The sequence below is a fragment of the Diadema antillarum genome, unplaced genomic scaffold (genome assembly GCF_040938485.1).
Source record: "Diadema antillarum isolate AM-2024a unplaced genomic scaffold, OU_Dant_1.0 seq00000791_RagTag, whole genome shotgun sequence".
Taxonomy (NCBI): domain Eukaryota; kingdom Metazoa; phylum Echinodermata; class Echinoidea; order Diadematoida; family Diadematidae; genus Diadema; species Diadema antillarum.
The window spans coordinates 2160982-2168883 of NW_027271678.1; the positions used below are offsets into that span (position 1 = coordinate 2160982).

At 39.0% G+C, this 7902-nt stretch overlaps 1 long non-coding RNA gene across 2 annotated transcripts; it reads right to left on the reverse strand.

Moving 5' to 3' along the window:
* Positions 1 to 2174: 2174 nt before the first annotated feature.
* On the reverse strand, positions 2175 to 7597 carry LOC139739222 (uncharacterized). 2 transcript variants are annotated; one of them, XR_011711503.1, is made up of 5 exons: positions 7480 to 7597; positions 4455 to 4725; positions 3851 to 3995; positions 3043 to 3137; positions 2175 to 2388 (listed from the first exon to the last, which is right to left on the reverse strand). It is a non-coding gene; the product is annotated as an uncharacterized lncRNA (long non-coding RNA). The 2 variants fall into 2 exon arrangements; XR_011711502.1 differs by lacking the exon at positions 7480 to 7597 and having other exon boundaries at positions 4455 to 5382.
* Positions 7598 to 7902: the final 305 nt, after the last annotated feature.

Sequence of the window (7902 nt, forward strand, 5' to 3'; positions counted from 1 at the left end):
ACGCCATTTTGTACAGAAAGGATGCATTTCTGAAGGTGGTATCAAGGTATGAAATCAGACTAGTACAAGACCGATGTTAGTACACAAAACAGTCTGTCCAAAGGGGTTTTCCGAGGTATTGTCATGAACAACATTTCATGAATATTCTTTATCTTTAAAGGACAAGTTCACCTTCATAAACATAAGGATTGAGAAAATGCAACAATATTAGTAGAACACATCAGTGAAAGTTTGAGGAAAATTGGACAATCGATGCAAAAGTTATGAATTTTTTTAATTTTTGTGTTGGAACCGCTGGATGAGGAGACTACTACAGCTTGTGAGTCATATGCGTACAACAATATAAAGAAAATGTAAAAGAAATTCAACATATTTTCACTTTTTTCGCATAATAAAAGAGTACTTGACTTGCCTCTTTCTAAAGGCAGGGGGAATGATATTACCCATAACATTTGTCGGTAACGAGTCAGGGGAATGTGTACTTTTTTCAAAAGATGGAATTTTGTGAAATTCCCTTTATATTTTCCTTATATTGTTGTACGCATGTGACATCTAAGTTATTCATACATTGCAGTAGTCTTCTCATCCAGCGGGTGCTGCACAAAAACTTCAAAAATTCATAACTTTTGAACGGATTGTCTGATTTTCCTCAAACTTTCAATGATGTGTTCTACTAATATTGCTACATTCTCTCAATCCTTATGTTTATGAAGGTGAACTTGTCCTTTAAGGTATCTACTTAAAACGTATCTTGACTGTAATGCTTTCGGGTCTAGAGAGCAAGATTTTTTTTTCCTCTCTTAGGGGCCCTATCCTCTGCCCCCCCCCCCCCCCCCCCCGAGCTCCAAGGAGGTTATCATAGGTATTGAGGCATTGTCATGAACGTATATTCTTCACCTATAAAGATATCCACATACACCATATCTTGCCTATAATGCTTTTGGATCTGGAGCACAAAAGTTTCTCCCATCTTCCCTTGCCCCCCCCCCCCCCCCCTCGACCACATGCTCAACATGAACAACCTTGGGACCCTACCCACTAAGGATGATCCCAACCAAGTTTGACTGAAATCTGGACTCCGGTTTGAAGAAGATGGACATGTGTTTTTTCCCCTTGGCCCCCACCACCGAAACTTGGGTCTTTCCATGAACAAACTATATTCTTTATAGGTAAATGTATAGATCTACAAATAACATATTAACTGCATTGTTTTGGGGTCTGGAGAAGAAGATTTTTAAAGATTACCCCCTTTTTCCCCTTGGGGCTGTCCCCCTGGGCCACATGCTCCACATGAACAACTTTTGGTCCCTACCCCCTAAGAATGATCCCCACCAAGTTTGGTTGATATCCGCCCACCAGTTCTTGAGAAGAAGATGAAAATGTAAAAGTCTATGCACGACGCATGACGAACAAAAAGCGATCGATCACAATAGCTCACTCAAGCCTTTGGCTCAGTTGAGTTTAAAATAGACACAATGAACATTACCCACTTCACTAGCAGTTGTTAAGACCACATTTTGAAAACAGTACATGGATCGACCAGTCTCTGTCCTAAAAATAGATCAATTTTTTTTTTCACCAGAAAGCCAGTTTCTGACTAAAGGCAGTTTATTGTGTTACTGATATTTGATCATCTAATATTCAAATTAAATATCAACTAGCACTAATTGACAAAATTTGAAACAGTTAACCAAAATAAACTAACAATTATACCTCAAATGACCTTGTTTTTTTACTTTTGAGGCTTTGACCCTGTCATGTGACTTCAAAGTGTGTCATAAGGGGAAAGTTACCATAGTGCACCTATTATCCAAGTTTGGTTACGATTGAAGTTCAAAAAAGTTACTGAAACTGTAACAGATGGACACATGGAAGGAAGCATGGATGAACATACAGAATTTGGATCGTTTTGTGTCATCACAATATTTGGTGAATACTGCCAGTTGTTTGGGAAAATAAAATCTTCCCTATAATAAGATTGTTTTCAGGGCAGCTTGAAGTTTCAAAACAAACTCTTTTCATCGACGAGCCCTGTTCTACTTTTAGTGTTGAAGTGCTGCAGTATGTCCTGGTAACAGCTTCATGTTCAACTACAGATGAGCCTGATGAGGCTGACTCTTCAACAAGAATGTAAGTTCCAACTTCAGAGGAGCATTTAACGTATCTCAAAAGAGGAAAAAGCAAGGATATGTACGTAGGCCTATACACCGATGGTAGCTGTCTCTTCTCGTTGGGCTTCTAATCTAACGTTGGAATTGTGTTCAGTCAGGGGCTTGGTGGGAGCTGCAACTACTCTCTCTCTGCCTGAGTTGATGAGTGGTGTCATAGCTCCTCAAGGTCTCCAAACGATACTCAATGAATCCCGAGATCCTTGTCATACAGGTACTCCTGAAATATAAGAATGCATTGTAGGTCAAAGCTTTTTCTCGAGTCTCAACAAATTTCACTTTGGCACAGAGTTGACTATAACTGATGAAGATCTGATAGCAGTAGAAATACATGTAGTGGCATTCTTATGGAAGAAAACGAGAATAGGTTTATAATAAATGAACGGCGCAACTGGCATGTTGGAGCTTACGTTACATTACGTTACGTTGGAGTTTACGTACATCCAACCTAAGTCATGGAATCAGACCAATCTGCACACAAAATTTATTAGACATCTATGAACATGTACATCAAAGATTATCAAAAGCCCCCACATTGCCTGTATATTTGCCCAATGATTTAATTAAGACATAGATGCAATTAATTTCCCTGTAAAGGCCATTTTTTTTTTTTTTTTTGGGGGGGGGGGGGGGGGGGGGGGGGGGGGGGGGCTCATGACCATATCCTGAACAACTTTGGGTCCTTGCCCCCTAACTAAACAAGGATGATCAACTCCTAGTATGGTTGAATTCTGTCCACTATCTCTGGAGAAAAGTTGAAAATGTTCAAGTTTTTGCAAGCTAGATGAATAAGATACCATGTATGTCACTTAAGCTTTCTGCTAAAGAGGGCTAAAAAGTTGTAGATCACATAAACTTATGAGTATAAACTTACATATCCTTGTGCACCTTGTGTGGTGTCTCACAAAGTGGGGTACTGCATCGCAACTGCCTTGGCTTCAACGCGTCTTTTGCTCACTACTTGGGTATCTGAATTTAAAAAGGAAGCAAGAAGAATGTTAATCATATTCTACGAAGCAAATATATAACATCAAAAAATTGACCCTCATTTCAATCTTTTAAGGGGCTGAACTATTTTCATGTTTTTTTTTCTTGGCATTAATTTCTATTGCTATTCAGTACCGCTGTTTCAAGTACATTTATTCATGTGCTTCTTACACCAAATATCAGTTAATACAAATGAAAATTTCATGCAGATGGGTTAAGTGTGGATGTGCACAGTTAGTAGAAAAATACAAGATGTGATTATCCATCGAACTTTATGGCAAATCAATTTCCATTTTTTTTATTCATCATTATTATAATTATATCATAAGTATTAGGACTATTATCATTTACATGTGGCCCAATGGGGCTACCAAGAAAATAAGTCAGCGCGGAGTCTTGTAGGTACACTCTGTTTACATGTTTCATACAAGTATATCAGTCTTTATTTTTAAATCTATAACCATCACTTCATTTACAACGTTATACTTACCGGTCCCTTCATTTTTTTTTTTTTTTTTTTTTTTTTTGGGGGGGGGGGGGGGCACATTTTAGACTGTTATTCTCTATATTTGAGAATACAAAAACAAAAGTGAACAGGCAAATTAGATGGTGCTATATTGCATGGAAATGTATAGTACAAGACATGACAATGGGAAACTGGTTTTCCAGACCAGTATTCAAACAATTGAACTTACGCTGTACAGTTTTCTGCTTCCATTATCAACAAGAAATATGCTACGATGATCTGGATAAGCAGGTGTCTCCTTGGAGCAGTCAGAACTCCTTCCATCAGCTATTGAAGTATCTCCTCCCCCTTGGAGTGATGTGTGTGTTGAATTCCTGGGCAAATAAGTAAAATTTAAAGGTTTTACAAATCATACAAATTATGGCATGAGGATAATAGGTCCCTCCAGTTTACATTATAAACTTGAAGTGCAAAATCATTTAATATACATATTTGCCATAAGCAACGTTCAGCTCTACTTACACAACTCAAGACTGACCATAACATGGTTTTCACTTCTGTCGATACAGCAAGTACACATTTTTCTTAAATACGAGTACTAACCTCTCAAGGCTTTCATTTTCAGAGAGAAGGACAGCTCCAAAACTGCTCCATGAAGAATAATTAATACTTGAAAATCATTTCTTCAAACAAAACAAAACCAACAAAGCTTTCAGTCTCTTAATGTAGCCTCTTATGTAATTACTGAGACTCTAGAATGTAAAATAAATGTGAATCAATTTCAAACTAGTCTCCCTTCATTAATCATCGTGGAAAACAACAGAATAGCTTACAGCAGGGTTAGTGCAATGGAAGTCCATATCTCAGAGGCTCCTTCGCTGATGTTGGCCCGGTGTTTCCAGCATTCGTCAACCCTGCATTCAATGGCTAGTCGTTGGCCACATCTGTTACATGTACTTCTTCAATCTGGTGATCTGCACCCTCGTGGTGTGACAGAGACTGTACAGCTATCAATCTGTCTTCGTTCTCCAAATGATGACCCCTATACCGAGTTCCTTTAAATCACCATCACTCCCGAAGAACTGTCATGTTACGTCTTTTTATCTGGAGGAAAGCATGAAAACACAATGTTCAGAAATGGATTTAGAACTCATCTCCACAAGACAATATGCAGTTCCGTTTTGTCCACACAAATACTAAGTGTGCATCAATAGAAAAGCTAGAAATTACTTTTTAGCTACATCGATCAGCATATTTAGAAAGACCCAAAGATGATCTCTGCCAAATTTCAATGCCTAAGGTCACCTGTAACTTTCATAAAAAACAATGTTCAAATATAGTACCCGTTGTCGTCTGCTAAAAGGGGGATCGATCTCCATGATGTGTGAGCACGTTGATCTTCAGCTAGAAGTGTGATGTCACAGTGGACTAACACTTAACAGTGCATGCATCGTATTTCTTACTTAGATGATTGCCACACATGACGTGGGAGTGCAATAGCACTATGGTATTCTCCCAGCTGTGTGGATGCTCGAATGTGGTGGCAAATAAAAGTCCTTTTTACTACATAGGTCATCACAATTATATAAATCACCAAATTTCACCATTTTTTTTTTATTACCGTATCAATCGAGATCACCTTCTGGCAACACAGTGTCAGTGATTCGGCTGTCGACTCAATAGCAATGTAGAGTTTCTAGACGCTTCTAGTCTATTGCATTAACCCTATTTCAACTGGGCTATTGGAGACCAAGTTTTTACGGGGGGGGGGGGGGGGGGTCAATTTGACCCCCCTTCAGATCTCGGCCGCCGATCGCGCGATCGCCGCAAAATTTTGCCTGAAAATAGAGCCGGATGTCAACTACAAGATTACACGGTCATACAATAGAAAAAATGTTGATTTTATATTTTTGAATAAATTAATTATGCAAATTTATGCATGAAATTATATTTTTACATATAACTCCAACAAAAAGACTGAAGGATTGCTAAATTTTTGTGTCAGAGTTCCTCAAGACACATCAAACAATTTTCTTTTAAAAAAATAGCGCAGTCAAAATCAGTTTCTTTTGTTTTTTTATTGTTTTGTTAATTTTTCATGTATTTTACTGTTTTTTCGATCTTTTATTTTCCATTGTTTGTTTGTTTTTTTTTCCAAAATTTGTTGCAGGCACTTTTTCAAGCTTATCTACATTAGAATTGATTAATTTCAATGGTTAAAAGTTGAAATAATCTAATTTATATCAATTAAACAAAAAAACAACAACAAACAAACCACAATTTGCATAGGATTTGCACAGAAATCATGAATTTGAGCTGTTTTCAGGTTGACATGCATATGCAAAACATTGCGTAACTTCAAAACGGTGTACCCGGACATCGCAAATTTGGTCTCAAAATATGCGGGAGACTTCAATGAAAAAAAGTCATGAAATGACGCGGCAAAATCTTTGCGCGTTGCGGAATCGTGGCGTGAAATGTCGAGAAGGGGGTCAATTTGACCCCCCCCCCCCCCCCAGTTAAAATAGGGTTAATTATAGCACAGCTTTATATACGTCGATCTCTAACCGTGGTCTAAACTCGACCAGACGTCTCCCTCTACATACTTTACAGTGATCATCTCTGTGTGCATGATGCTATGCTTGTAGTCCATGTAGAGTTCATACCACTGCACTGTAGGCCTAACGTTAGGTCTATAATACCGCAATGAGAACCGGACCTAGGCCCTAGGATATAGCTTATCCTGGAAAACCGTTCAATGTAGGCCCTAGATGTTTAACAGTGGTCTAGGTTCTGCTTCTACTACGTTCTAGGGCTAAATCGTGATATCGGTCCCCTCTCATTCTGCGTGTGTGTCTCCACTAATGCGCAAAGTCTATGGAGGTTGAAAGAAGTCCCCAGCTATAGCGGTGAAGGGTGAGTGGGGACCTAACCGGAGTTCTAGACTACCTACTAATACTAGTTGGGCCTAACCCGTTAGTAATAGTAGGCCTATTTCGCGTTAATGCTGTTCTAGTTGGAATAGAATAAATGAGTAGGGCCTACAATTAACGCCAACGGTTGTGAGACTTGTTTAGACTAACGCCAACGGTTAGACTTTTACAGTTAGACTTAGAGTAAGCCCTACCTCGGTAGAACCCCAACTTAAGTACATGTAGACTAGACCGTGTCTAGTTCTATTAGTTTCTCTAAGATCTAACATTACACTGTTAGTAGTTAACGTTAGGCCTACGACTAACGTTCTGGAGAATTTAGACTCAGAGTTTAGTGTGTCCCAATATTTTCTGAAACGCATAATGTTAACGTTAGAACTTTTAGAACTCTATTAGCAAGATAGCTCCTGATGATCGATGTATCATGAGAGGCATTTTTTCAACTTCGCTCTAGAGGTGCCTACAAAAGTACAAGTAGCCCCCTCACACAGTTACAATGTCAGATGTACAATGTCAATGACGGTTACATTCGTCACTCATTTTTGTTAATTTTGGAAATCATAACCTGGTCTAGACTCTATTTTGTTTGAAAAATGCGTTTCTAACGTTAAAAAGTTAAAGACTTTATAGTCCGCGAATAGGCCGAGCCCCATCCCAACATGCACAAAGACTCAAGTATTACTGTAGTATTAGATTCCAACACCTAACAGTTGAGTTTCGGCCTCGGATTCTAGCTGTTAGGTGTTTATGGTAAGGTAACTGCGACCAGCCCCATAGCTAACTGTGTACACTAACGTTACAAGGAGCGTCCCTGGCCCGGGGTTATTCGTAAGGTAACTTAGATGGTCGTTTACGGAGAGGTAGTAGCCCATAATACTGGAAAAACTCAACAAGTTATAATTAGATCGATCTATGGTTTGCTTACCTTCAAAAATGTGAATAATATCTCCGCCCCACTCCATTTGAAGACAGAAATTTTCTCACGTCCATTACATCCAGGCTCTGATTCTCACGATTGCACAAGCACGTAAATCCTATGCATATAATACACGCACAGCACATCGTATATTATGCACACAGTACGTCCACGCACAGGCGACAGACGCGTCGCTCAGGTAAACCTTCCCGCGCCCAAACCAGGGGAAATTGCGGCTGGTGATTGGCTTTAAAGTAAACACATGACAGGGGAATTCTCAATTTCTATTGGCCTAACCAAATGCATTCAAATAATTATGTATTCACTGGAATTCACCCTAGTTCTGCCAGCTTGACTTACTAGTTCACGGTAGTTCCTTCAGTTTTACTAACATGCGCTGTTTTCGTAAGATCAACGAGTTTATGATAGTTT